The sequence below is a fragment of the Rhinatrema bivittatum genome, chromosome 11 (assembly GCF_901001135.1).
Source record: "Rhinatrema bivittatum chromosome 11, aRhiBiv1.1, whole genome shotgun sequence".
Lineage (NCBI taxonomy): Eukaryota > Metazoa > Chordata > Amphibia > Gymnophiona > Rhinatrematidae > Rhinatrema > Rhinatrema bivittatum.
The window spans coordinates 96,692,550-96,706,800 of NC_042625.1; the positions used below are offsets into that span (position 1 = coordinate 96,692,550).

General features: G+C 48.7%; 1 protein-coding gene across 3 annotated transcripts in view; it reads left to right on the top strand.

Annotated features, from left to right (window-relative positions):
* Nucleotides 1-1,395: 1,395 nt before the first annotated feature.
* Nucleotides 1,396-14,251, top strand: part of DLGAP3 (DLG associated protein 3) — a 214,235-nt gene continuing 201,379 nt past the window's right edge. For 2 of the 3 annotated variants that reach the window (XM_029571884.1, XM_029571883.1), the window contains exon 1: nt 1,396-1,925. The gene's annotated coding sequence lies outside the window, so the exon portion shown is untranslated. The remainder of the gene's footprint in view (nt 1,926-14,251) is intronic. The other variant, XM_029571885.1, reaches the window with a different exon arrangement.

Sequence of the window (14,251 nt, forward strand, 5' to 3'; positions counted from 1 at the left end):
ACAGCTGTGCTGTGGATATTATCATTCGCAGGGAGGTCACGCAGTGAGGGGTGCATTCCTCATACAGCTATGCTGTGGATATTATCATTCGCAGGGAGGTCACGCAGTGAGGGGTGCACTCCTCATACAGCTGTGCTGTGGATATTATCATTCGCAGGGAGGTCACGCAGTGAGAGGTGCATTCCTCATACAGCCGTGCTGTGGATATTATCATTTGCAGGGAGGTCACGCAGTGAGGGGTGCATTCCTCATACAGCCGTGCTGTGGATATTATCATTCGCAGGGAGGTCACGCAGTGAGGGGTGCACTCCTCATACAGCCGTGCTGTGGATATTATCATTCGCAGGGAGGTCACGCAGTGAGGGGTGCACTCCTCATACAGCCGTGCTGTGGATATTATCATTCGCAGGGAGGTCACGCAGTGAGGGGGGCACTCCTCATACAGCCGTGCTGTGGATATTATCATTCGCAGGGAGGTCACGCAGTGAGGGGTGCATTCCTCATACAGCCGTGCTGTGGATATTATCATTCGCAGGGAGGTCACGCAGTGAGGGGTGCACTCCTCATACAGCCGTGCTGTGGATATTATCATTCGCAGGGAGGTCACGCAGTGAGGGGTGCACTCCTCATACAGCCGTGCTGTGGATATTATCATTCGCAGGGAGGTCACGCAGTGAGGGGTGCACTCCTCATACAGCCGTGCTGTGGATATTATCATTCGCAGGGAGGTCACGCAGTGAGGGGTGCACTCCTCATACAGCCGTGCTGTGGATATTATCATTCGCAGGGAGGACACGCAGTGAGGGGTGCACTCCTCATACAGCCGTGCTGTGGATATTATCATTCGCAGGGAGGTCACGCAGTGAGGGGTGCACTCCTCATACAGCCGTGCTGTGGATATTATCATTCGCAGGGAGGTCACGCAGTGAGGGGTGCACTCCTCATACAGCTGTGCTGTGGATATTATCATTCGCAGGGAGGTCACGCAGTGAGGGGTGCATTCCTCATACAGCTGTGCTGTGGATATTATCATTCGCAGGGAGGTCACGCAGTGAGGGGTGCACTCCTCATACAGCTTTGCTGTGGATATTATCATTCGCCGGGAGGTCACGCAGTGAGGGGTGCACTCCTCATACAGCCGTGCTGTGGATATTATCATTCGCAGGGAGGTCACGCAGTGAGGGGTTCACTCCTCATACAGCTGTGCTGTGGATATTATCATTCGCAGGGAGGACACGCAGTGAGGGGTGCACTCCTCATACAGCTGTGCTGTGGATATTATCATTCACAGGGAGGTCATGCAGTGAACTGAACTTTCAATGCGCAATCCTCCATTTTAGCGGAGGCTTCCCTACTGGTCACATCAGGGGTGCCTGGGGGGCAGAGGTGTGTGCCTGGCCTTCAGGGACGAGGAGGGATGTACTGAGGTCAGACGGTGACTTGGTGGCAGCAGTGGGACTGGAAGCGTGCAGGGGCCTGGGCTGTGAGTGCCAGACTGCAGCGCCAGCAGATGTGGCGTGTGCTTGACTTTTCCCTGCCTCCGTTAGTGCCGTGCGCGCTATTCTGTCCTGCACCTCCCCGCACAGCCACGGAGTGATCCAGGGGCTGCAGGAAAAACCAGGACGAGATCTGCGTTTCCGCTCGCAGGGACTCCCCCATCCTCCAGCGAGCTCTCTCCCCCCCCTCCCCGACTAAAGCAAAGACGGCTGGGAAGTGCAGGAGGAGGACGAGGGACGGGAGCGCTGCCCGGAGGCTCCAGCGCCGGCTTTTGCCTGCCGCCCGGGCGCTATCGTACGAAGTAGGGAGCCGAGCGAGGCGCTGGAAGCCGCCGAGCTGCAGTGCGGAGCCCGGGACGCTGAACTTTGCTGCCCGGCTGGGCAGGGGCGCTGCAGCCCGGAGCGCAGGATGAGGCTGGAGCAGCCCAGGTAAGGAGCCGGGCGATCGAGCAACAGTTAGCAGCAGGGTCTGCAGGCAGCGGGCACTCCCAGCCGCAGCCCCTGGGGACGAGTGCTCCCGGGGTCCCACAGTGCTGCCCCCTGCCCTGCCCTGCTGTCTGGAGGCTCGGCCTCCAGCCTGGCACACGGGGGGAGGCTGGAGCAGGCTGGGCTCTGCCCGGAAGGACGCTCGGAGCTTTCCTCTCTGTAGCTGGCGCCCGGGAACCCGATGCTGAGAGCAGGGCAGGCAGAGTCCATGCACGAGGCAGCCCAACAGCATTCAGGATTGCAAATATACCCTGGGCTAGCAGGCCCTAGCAAGGGGCTAGTGGAGCAGTACAGTACAGAAAGTGACATTTAGGCAGGTACATGGCAGCCCAATTACCCGAATTATGAAGTTTATTTCCCAAATCAGTGGGCTGGCTATTCCTGGCACCAGGATTCAGGGTAGTGCCCCGAACATGGGCACAGATGATGCTTTTTAGGGTTCTAGAGGCATCTGACAACCGGTGAGTGCAAGGAACGGATTATTTCCTGTCATTTGGCGCCTGCATTAGAGGGACCTGCAATGGCTGCTGTAAGTTCATTGCCTGCCCACAGGTAGATCTTGGCAGCTGGAAGTTAATGCTCTGGACAGGGCTGAGATTGTGTCAGTGGAAAGGGAGACGTGTAGTGGCCCAGTATGTTTAAATGGCTGATCCTAGGAGGAGGGACGCCTCAGTTTGTGGAGATCTATGCCATGAGGTTGCCATCACTCAGCGGTGTAAGATACTGTAACCATCGTACTGACCGTGCTGGGCAGTCTCCTGCTTGTGCATCCATAATGCCTGGAGGGGTCGGGCGTATGGCAGGCCTCGCAGTGGGAGGATGCTGGAGTGAGCTTCATTTGTCCTCACACCAGAGGAGTCAGTGCCATGTTGGTCCCAGTAACATATGATCACTTTTATTATTCTAACAAAGAAAACACTAGAGAATTGTTATTCTTTGGCAAGGTTTGGGGTCCTTGTGGCCATTCTCGAGATGTTTCTCTGTTACACCAGACCCACCTCAGATGATCCTCTGAGGTGGGTCTGGTGTAAGTGGACACTGATGACGCCACCAGTCCCATTGCCTGTCTTACGACGCACCTGAGCTCAAATGCCTCGTGCGCTTTTGGACTGTATTCTTGATACATTTGTGAGGATATTTCAAGATTCCTTTGTACTGTTTTAAAGCCATTCAAAACTGTGCTCTAGGCTTTACCTGGCATTCAGGGAAAGGGAGAGGGATCCCAGTGGGCCCTGGTGGTAGTGGCTTTTCTGGCAGTGGGCGTCAGATGCCTTGTTCAAACACTGAACTAGCTGGAGCAGCTCGGGACTAGTGCAGCTTCTTGCTGTCTTCATTTTAAGCTGAGCTGAGCACTTCCAAAGGTCTCAGCGAGCATATGGCTGCAGCATTTCTAGTCTGCTTTCTCCTGTATCCCAAATAGCCACTGGGTCTTGCACTCTCCCATCAGTGGGCCTCTAAGTTAAGATTCCTGGCAGGGCCTAGATGCCCCAGCCTGCCCACTCTAGAGACCTCGTCATAAGGTCTTTGTACAGTGTGGCTCTGTCTGCTGATATAGCAGGGTCATAGCTGGCCCTCTTAGGGTCAGAATTGTGATGCTCTATCTAGCCAAGACAAGGAGAGAGCCTTCAAGGGCTGCAGTAATGCCATCCAATCACTCCAGGTTGCATAGATGGGTTTCATTAATACTAGGGGTTATCCATATGCCTGTTTGTGGGAGAGAAGTAAAGTGCTGGTAACCATGGTAACTATTTGCACAGAAAGCACCGTAGGGTGCTGCTGCTCATCCTCGGAAGTTTCTTTCATCTAAAAAATGAAGCATGAGAGAATCGTTGCGTGTAGACATATATGTGTGTATTTACATGTATGTATTTGCATCTGTGTGCATGGTGGCCCTGTATTCAGCTTAGCATGTGAATATCAGCTCCAGTCATTAGGTGGCATCCGATGTATTCTAGCCGAGGACAGACTGTATGCGAGTGCTGCTGCAACTCTGCCTCCGTGTCTGTGTAAGAGACATGTGCAGGCTGTCAGCTCTTGAATAATCTGTCTCATTCCCTCTGGGTGACCACACAACTTGTAATGTCTGAAAATGTGTATATGGTGTGCTGATATGGGCAAGCAGTTAATATTCTGTGGGCTGAAGTCGCAGCACATCAGATGATACCTAAAAATAATCTTCTCTGGGTTGGGATACACTGAAGACATACGGTATGCCCAGTGACGGTGCAAGCTTCCCATACATACGCACACACAAGCAACAGCAGTGCAGCCTTTCCAGAGACAGTAGAGGAGGACCGGAAGGCTCATCTGCATACTGCTCCCAGCATCCCCCAGGACAGGTCACAGCGAGCAATCCAGGCTTTGAACTCCACAGCCCCAGCACGCACCTAACTAATGACCGAAGGGGAACAATGTGTAAATCTGCAGCTCTAGCACTACATTTTCAAAAGGGAAACTTTGATAATTGAGGAAAATAGAAAGAAACTGAAAGGCGCAGCTGCAAAGGTTAAAAGTGTACAACAGGTGTGGACATTGTTTAAAAATACAATCTTAGAAGCATAGTCCAGATGTATTCCACGCATTAAGAAAGGTGGAAGGAAGGCATTGCTAAAAGGTGAGGTGAAAGAGGCTATTTTATCCAAAAATTGTAAGGAAGAAGGATCCATCTGAAGAAAGTAGGAAAAAGCATAAGCATTGTCAAGTTAAGTGTAAAATATTGATAAGGCAGGCTAAGAGAGAATTTGAAATGAAGTTGGACATAGAGGCAAAAACTCATAATAAAAACTTTTTAAAATATATCCGAAGCAAGAAACCTGTGAGGGAGTCAGTTGGACCGTTAGATGACCGAGGGGTTAAAGGGGTTCTTAGGGAAGCTAAGGCCATTGCAGAAAGACTAAATTAATTCTTTGCTTCTGTGTTTACTACTGAGGATGTTGGGGAGATACCAGTTCCGGAGATGGTTTTCAAGGGTGATTAGTCAGATGAATCGAACCAAATCACTATGATCCTGGAAGATGTAGTAGGCCAGATTGACAAATTAAAGAGTAGCAAATCACCTGGACCGGATGGTATGCATCCCAGGGTTCTGAACGAACTAAACAATGAAATTTCAGACCTATTAGTTACAATTTGTAACCTATCATTAAAATCACCCATTGTGCCTGAAGACTGGAGGGTGGCCAATGTAACTCCAATATTTAAAAAGGGCTCCAGGGGTGATCAGAGAAACTAGAGACCAGCGAGCCTGACTTCGGTGCCAGGAAAAATAGTGAAAACTATTCTCAAGATCAAAATCACAGAACATATAGAAAGACATGGTTTAATGGAACACAGTCAACATAGATTTACCCAAGGGAAATCTTGTCTCACAAATCTGCTTCATTTTTTTGAAGGGGTTAATAAACATGTGGATAAAGGTGAACCGGTAGATGTAGTGTATTTGGATTTTCAGAAGGCATTTGACAAAGTCCCTCATAAGAGGCTTCTAAGAAAACTAAAAAGTCATGGGATAGTAGGCGATGTCCTTTCGTGGATTACAAACTGGTTAAAAGACAGGAAACAGAGAGTAGGATTAAATGGTCAATTTTCTCAGTGGAAAAGGGTAAACAGTGGAGTGCCTCAGGGATGGTGCTTTTCAATTTATAAATGATATGTAAAGGAATACAATGAGTGAGGTAATCAAATTTGCAGATAATACAAAATTATTCAATCACAAGCGGATTGTGATAAATTGCAGGAGGATCTTGCGAGTCTGGAAGATTGGGCATCCAAATGGCAGATGAAACTTAATGTGGACAAGTGCAAGGTGTTGAATATAGGGAAAAATAATCCATGCTGTAGTTACAGGATGTTAGGTTCCATATTAGGAGTTACCACCCAGGAAATATATCTAGGCGTCATAGTGGGTAATACATTGAAATCATCTGCTCAGTGTGCTGCGGCAGTCAAAAAAGTAAACAATGTTAGGAATTATTAGGAAGGGAATGGTAAATAATATGGAAAATGTCATAATGCCTCTATATCGCTCCATGGTGAGACCGCATTGAGTATTGTATACAATTCTGGTCACTGCATCTCAAAAAAGATATAGTTGCGATGAGAAGGTACAGAGAAGGGAAATCAAAATGATAAAGGGGATGGAACAGCTCTCCTATAAGGAAAGGCTAAAGAGGTTAGGGCTCTTCAGCTTGGAGAAGAGACGACTGAGGGGGGATATGATAGAGGTGTTTAAAATCATGAGAGGTCTAGAATGAGTAGATGTGAATCAGTTATTTACTCTTTCGGATAGTAGAAGGACTAGGGGGCACTCCATGAAGTTAGCAAGTAGCACATTTAAGACTAATCTGAGAAAAATCTTTGTCTCTCAATGCACAACTAAGCTCTGGAATTTGTTGCCAGAGGATGTGGTTAATGCAGTTAGTGTAGCTGGGTTTAAAAGGTTTGGATAAGTTCTTGGAGAAGAAGTCCATTAACTGCTATTAATCAAGATGATTTAGGGAATAGCCACTGCTATTACTGGCATCAGTAGCATGGGATCTACTTAGGGCCAGATTTTATAACATGCACGCGGGTGTAGATTTGTGCGTGCAACCCGGCGTGCACAAATCTACGCCCAATTTTATAACAAACGCGCAGCCGTGTGTATGTTATAAAATCCGGGCTCGGCGCACAAGGGGGTGCACACTTGTGCACCTTGCGCGCGCCGAGCCCTAGGGGAGCCCCAATGGCTTTCCCTGTTCCCTCCGAGGCCGCTCCGAAATTGGAGCGGCCTTGGAGCGAACTTTCCTTCCACCATCCCCCATCTTCCCCTCCCCCCTACCTTTATTTTGTTATTTACGCCTGCCGGCCGAGTGCCGGCACACGAACCCCTGGCACGGCTGCTGTGCTGGAGGCCTCAGTCCCACCCCGGACCGGTGCCCCGCCCACATCCTCGCCCCTTCCCACCCCTTTTTCAAAGCCCCGGGACATACACGGGTCCCGGGGCTTGCGCGCGTTGCTGATCCTATACAAAATAGGCTCGGCGCGCGTAGGGACAGGTTTTCGGGGTTACGCACGTAACCCTTTGAAAATCTGCCCCTTAGTTTTTGGGTACTTGCCAGGTACTTTTAGCTTGGATTGGCCACAGTTGGAAACAGGCTGCTGGGCTTGATGGACCCTTAGACTGACCCAGTTTGGCAATTTCTTTTGTTCTTATGAGAGACACACACACATACATACACAGTCTCTCTCCCAGGCATTAGCAGTGCAGTCTTTCCACAGACAGACACACAAGCAGTGCATCATCAAGAACGGGTGCAGCCTGGCTAGGAGCAGAGCATAACCCTGTCCATGGTGCCAATACAGCATTAAACAGCAGTTGCTCTTCCTCTCATCTGGGGTCAGCAGTCCAAGCCACCCTCCACATGCTACATGGCCTGGTGCAGAGCTTGTGCTTGAGCTGTGGGCCTCAGTAGGCTTTGTACCAAGCTTGATCACTTTTTTTTGTCTTCCTCTGGGCCTTTTCCCTTCCACCTCCATTTCCAGTACCTTTCTGCCAATGTTTATTTGAACATTTATAAACCACCTACTGCCAAAGGTTTAGGTAGCATACATCAGAACTATTCATACTATAAAATATGTTTTGTCTCTTCTTTTCATGTATCCCGACCACACCATCCAACTTTTCCACGTCTCCTCTGTGATCTTTTGGCCACCTCCAACCTTCATTCTTGACCTTGTCACTTTGTGTCACCCCAAGCATCCGTTGTGGTCTCATCATCTGTCACAACCATTTCCTCCTTTCTCATACTCCGTTGACTAGGACTGGTCTTATTACTGTCTTGAATGCCTTCGCTTTTAACCGGGCCAGGATTCCCTTCTTACAGGTAAGTATCATGGTTGCCGTGTTAGTGCACTTGAAATAAGTGTCAACAAATGACCTTTTTATTGGAAAAACGTATTACAACTGTGATTAGCTCTTGAGAGCTCCCAGAGTAACTCCATGCCCTTCACTCTGGTGTCTCTCCAGCAAGAGATCTGCTTGGATTTATTGTTGCTTCCCCTCCCTCTGCCCCCAAATCAACTCTCTGCACCTCATTCTCTCCAGTTTTCTTGCTTTCCATCAATGAACTTTCCCACCTCAAGCTCTGTCTTCCTTCCACTCAGCTGTCCTTCCGTGCCTTGCACCCAGAGCAGTCAGTGCCCCCTCTTCCTCTCAGGCAGACTCAGAGGGACTCAGGAGGGTGGGAGAGCACATTCCTCCCTCCCCCAGCTTGGTGGCCAGGATGGTTGCCCTGATTGTACCTACCCGTCCAGATCTCCCTCTGCCCAGAGCACAATCTCCTCTTTAGCAAACAGCAGGCACCATGGGGGCCCTTGTGATTCCCCATCCTCAGGATAACTTTTACTAACCTGAAGAGGAGAGAGCGACCTTTGCCTTGCGCACACATTGGCTGGAAAGTTGGCTCTTCCGCGGCTTCATGGGTGGCCCAAGTGGTCCTTGGCTGCTGACCTCGTTCTGAAGTCCTTCACCAGCTGCGTATAAATTTCTGCAATACCCCTCCTTCTCACTCACCACTAAATCTGCTTAAATAACAACCAACTAATATTCATTTGTTCTACAACTATTTAATTACCTTTCAATAACTTTCTCCAATAGAAATTACATAATTGAAATCATTAAAAAGTAAACAGTGGCATAGTGGCGTATTAACTAATTAAGTGCATTGCACTGAGCGATTAATGTCAATGAGCTATATGAAGGGACACTGGTTAATGATACAGACTGTTTTATTAACAGGCTTTATAGGATATTTCTGTGGATAATTTTACCAATGAGTAATGAATGGTGCTAACTATTTTGAAGGCGGTTTAGGATCAGTAAGATGAGGACCCTCATGCAGACTTCTTTTTAACAGCTATTACTTGTGACTCCATCGCTGGCTCTTGCTAGATTTCGCTATGGCTAGAAGCAGAACCTGTAGTTGTGCTGCTCCACAGCTGTGGAATGCCAATCCTTATGATTTATGGATAGGGTTGGACTAATTAAAGTTTAGAAGCATGGGAAAAGACTGGCTCTAGGATTGGGTATTTCTGGGGGTGTCATTTTTTGTGGAGTGCTGGTAGATTGTACTGGATTGGTGGCTGCAGAGGTTATTTTGGGGGTCGAGTGGTTTGGACCCTTCTCCTGGGGGTTTCCTTTGTGGGGTTGTTAATTTTTTAATTGAGGTATGTTTTTATGTTGTCTGTCATGGGTGTGTGGTTTACCTATGTATGAATTATATTGTTTTTATTTACTCGTGTATGTGGATTGAGTATTTTTTAATTATGATGCGTTTTGCTATCTTATTGTAACTCTCCTTGGTGCTAATAGGAAAGGCATGTAATTAAATTGTGAATAATAAAATGGGACTGGAAGGGGTCACAGTACCATTATGATATGAGATATGGAGTTTTGGTATCTAACTAAGCACCTGTCTATCCTTGATGCCTGTATTTCCTGGGTGGTGAGGCTGACCTTTGGCTACCTAGAAGTTGTCTGCCAGCTGTGGGCATATTTATCCACTACAGATTTGGCAATGGTGTGTCTGGTTTGCTTATATCAAGATTAGACTTCTGTAATTCTGTATAATTGAGTCTTCCCCAATTAGAGTACAGGTGGTCGCAAATACAGTGGTCAGGATTCATGGGGGACTCAAGGCAACTGATTGTGGAGTCCATATTCTGAAGGTTTATTTGGGACTTAGCTGGACGGGCTGCAGCAAATGGTCAGCACCTCCAGCTAATGAATCAAAAAGGGTGGGAATAGGTGATTGCCAGTAAGATGGTATTTTGTCACTCTGAACTCTTCCCCACCTCCCACCACAGCCCACAACTGAAGTGGGACTGAGGGAATTTGTAACCTATCATTAAAATCATCTATTGTACCCGAAGACTGGAGGGTGGCCAATGTAACCCCAATATTTAAAAAAGGCTCCAGGGGCGATCTGGGTAACTATAGACCAGTGAGCCTGACTTCAGTGCCAGGAAAAATCATAGAAAATATTCTCAAGATCAAAATCGTAGAGCATATAGAAAGACATGGTTTAATGGAACACAGTCAACATGGATTTACCCAAGGGAAGTCTTGCCTAACAAATCTGCTTCATTTTTTTGAAGGGGATAAAGGTGAACCGGTAGATGTAGTGTATTTGGATTTTCAGAAGGTGTTTGAGAAAGTCCCTCATGAGAGGTTTCTAAGAAAACTAAAAAGTCATGGGATAGGAGGCGATGTCCTTTTGTGGATTACAAAGTGGTTAAAAGACAGGAAACAGAGAATAGGATTAAATGGTCAATTTTCTCAGTGGAAAAGGGTAAACAGTGGAGTGCCTCAGGGATCTGTACTTGGACCGGTGCTTTTCAATATATATATATAAATGATCTGGAAAGGAATACGATGAGTGAGGTTATCAAATTTGCGGATGATACAAAATTATGCAGAGTAGTTAAATCACAAGCAGATTGTGATACATTACAGTAGGATCTTGCAAGACTGGAAGATTGGGCATCCAAATGGCAGATGAAATTTAATGTGGACAAGTGCAAGGTGTTGCATAAAGGGAAAAATAACCCATGCTGTAGTTACACGATGTTAGGTTCCATATTAGGAGCTACCACCCAGGAAAAAGATCTAGGCATCATAGTGGATAATACTTTAAAATCGTCAGCTTCAACGGCAGGGGAGAAGAAAAACTGATACTTCACGCTTATCCAGCATAGCTCTCTGCTTCAATGGCAGGGGAGAAGAAAAACTGATACTTCACGCTTATCCAGCATAGCTCTCTGCTTCAACGGCAGGGGAGAAGAAAAACTGATACTTCACGCATATCCAGCATAGCTCTCTGCTTCAACGGCAGGGGAGAAGAAAAACTGATACTACACGCATATCCAGCATAGCTCCCTGCTTCAACGGCAGGGGAGAAGAAAAACAACCAATAAGGGCTGAATAACATAGTCTGGGTAAAACAAATAAGCATGGGTGTAGCTTGCTTATTGCGGCGGTTACTACCCCTAACTAATCAAGCTAGATATTTCACTCGGATGCAGCTCCATCACTGCTCTCTACATTAATGGTGGGGGTGGAAGGGAAATAGAACCAAAGAGCTAAGAGAAACAGATAAGTATGAGAAAAAAGATGTGTGAAGCTTGCTGGGCAGACTGGATGGGCCGTTTGGTCTTCTGCCATCATTTCTATGTTTCTATGTCAGCTCAGTGTGCTGTAGCAGTCAAAAAAGCAGACAGGAATTATTAGGAAGGGAATGGTTAATAAAACGGAAAACGTCATAATGCCTCTGTATCGCTCTATGGTGAGACCGCACCTTGAATACTGTGTACAGTTCTGGTCGCCGCATCTCAAAAAAGATATAATTGCGATGGAGAAGGTGCAGAGAAGGGCAACCAAAATGATAAAGGGGATGGAACAGCTCCCCTATGAGGAAAGGCTGAAGAGGTTAGGGCTGTTCAGCTTGGAGAAGAGACGGCTGAGGGGGGATATGATAGAGGTCTTTAAGATCCTGAGAGGTCTTGAATGGGTAAATGTGAATCAGTTATTTACACTTTCGAATAATAGAAGGACTGGGGGGCATTCCATGAAGTTAGCAAGTAGCACATTTAAGACTAATCGGAGAAAATTCTTTTTCATTCAATGCACAATAAAGCTCTGGAATTTGTTGCCAGAGGATGTGGTTAGTGCAGTTAGTGGAGCTGGGTTCAAAAAAGGTTTGGACAAGTTCTTGGAGGAGAAGTCCATTAACGGCTATTAATCAGGTTTACTTAGGGAATAGCCACTGCTATTACTAGCAACGGTAACATGGAATAGACTTAGTTTTTGGGTACTTGCCAGGTTCTTATGGCCTGGATTGGCCTCTGTTGGAAACAAGATGCTGGGCTTGATGGACCCTTGGTCTGACCCAGCATGGCATGTTCTTATGTTCTTAATAGGAAGTATTGTGAGAGGAGTGAGGGAATCTGACGGGAGGGGGGGGGGAGGGGAGGAGGAGGTATAAGGGAAGGGATTGGGGATTGGCATTCGGAGGGCAGGTGTGATTGGATCCTTCTCCTTTCCCCATCCTACTTCCCTCTGCTCCTCCTCCTATTCTTCATTCCTCTATCCTTCCTCCTATCCCTTTCTCTTCTTCCCTTCCTCCCCTCTATTCTTTGTACTTCTTGTTCTTCCCAGACGCTATGACTGAAATCAATGCCCCCCCAGAGAAAAAAGAACAGAGGGGCTTGTGGGGGCAAGGGGGAGAAAGAGATGGGGAGGGGACATGGGAATAGAGAGAGGGAAGGGGTGGTTGGCTCCATTTTGTTGTCCCTGCTGCTGTGTTTAGAAGGAAGAAGGGGCAGGGACTGAGGCCATGGAGGCTGCCGCTTACTGCTGGGAGCACGTTCTGTCAGGTGCTGGGAGTACGTTCTGTCAGGTGCTGGGAGTACGTTCTGTCAGGTGCTGGGAGTACGTTCTGTCAGGTGCTGGGAGAACGTTCTGTCAGGTGCTGGGAGAACGTTCTGTCAGGTGCTGGGAGCACGTTCTGTCAGGTGCTGGGAGCACGTTCTGTCAGGTGCTGAGTGTACGTTCTGTCAGGTGCTGGGGAGCACGTTCTGTCAGGTGCTGGGAGCACGTTCTGTCAGGTGCTGGGAGCACGTTCTGTCAGGTGCTGGGAGAACGTTCTGTCAGGTGCTGGGAGCACGTTCTGTCAGGTGCTGGGAGCACGTTCTGTCAGGTGCTGGGAGCACGTTCTGTCAGGTGCTGGGAGTACGTTCTGTCAGGTGTTGGGAGAACGTTCTGTCAGGTGCTGGGAGCACGTTCTGTCAGGTGCTGGGAGCACGTTCTGTCAGGTGCTGAGCGTACGTTCTGTCAGGTGCTGGGAGCACGTTCTGTCAGGTGCTGGGAGAGAACGTTCTGTCAGGTGCTGGGAGAACGTTCTGTCAGGTGCTGGGAGCACGTTCTGTCAGGTGCTGAGCGTACGTTCTGTCAGGTGCTGGGAGTACGTTCTGTCAGGTGCTGGGAGCACGTTCTGTCAGGTGCTGGGAGCACGTTCTGTCAGGTGCTGAGCGTACGTTCTGTCAGGTGCTGAGCGTACGTTCTGTCAGGTGCTGGGAGCACGTTCTCTCAGGTGCTGGGAGCACGTTCTCTCAGGTGCTGGGAGCACGTTCTCTCAGGTGCTGGGAGAACGTTTTGTCAGGTGCTGGGAGCACGTTCTGTCAGGTGCTGGGAGCACGTTCTGTCAGGTGCTGAGCGTACGTTCTGTCAGGTGCTGAGCGTACGTTCTGTCAGGTGCTGAGCGTACGTTCTGTCAGGTGCTGGGAGAACGTTCTGTCAGGTGCTGAGCGTACGTTCTGTCAGGTGCTGGGAGAACGTTCTGTCAGGTGCTGAGCGTACGTTCTGTCAGGTGCTGGGAGAACGTTCTGTCAGGTGCTGGGAGAACGTTCTGTCAGGTGCTGGGAGCACGTTCTGTCAGGTGCTGAGCGCACGTTCTGTCAGGTGCTGGGAGTACGTTCTGTCAGGTGCTGGGAGCACGTTCTGTCAGGTGCTGGGAGCACGTTCTGTCAGGTGCTGAGCGTATGTTCTGTCAGGTGCTGGGAGCACGTTCTGTCAGGTGCTGGGAGTACGTTCTGTCAGGTGCTGGGAGTACGTTCTGTCAGGTGCTGGGAGCACGTTCTGTCAGGTGCTGAGCGTACGTTCTGTCAGGTGCTGGGCGTATGTTCTGTCAGGTGCTGGGAGTACGTTCTGTCAGGTGCTGGGAGAACGTTCTGTCAGGTGCTGGGAGAACGTTTTGTCAGGTGCTGGGAGAACGTTTTGTCAGGTGCTGGGAGAACGTTTTGTCAGGTGCTGGGAGTACGTTCTGTCAGGTGCTGGGAGTGCTTTCCTGTGCACACACAGGACACTTAGGATGTGCATTTGTCACATCCATTTCGCTGGGTTCGCATGTAGCTTGCCGAATTTCTAGTACACGCGGGAAGATGGATAGTATACGTGTTTCTCATTATTAAAAATGCACTCATTCTCTCCATTTCCTGCGTGTAATAGAACGTCAGCGAGCTACGTGCACACCAGGCCTGTGCCTAGGGCAGCAATAATCTGGGGACCAGCAGGCTGGCGGAAGATTTAATGCCTTTCAGATCCGCTGAACCTCTACTTCCTGATCCAGCCCCATGCAGAGGACAGGAGAGGAGGGGGAGTGAGCAAAAGGGGATCATTTTGGGGAGATTAAGAAGGACTGGGTAGAGGTCATTGAAGGCTGGGGGATTGACTG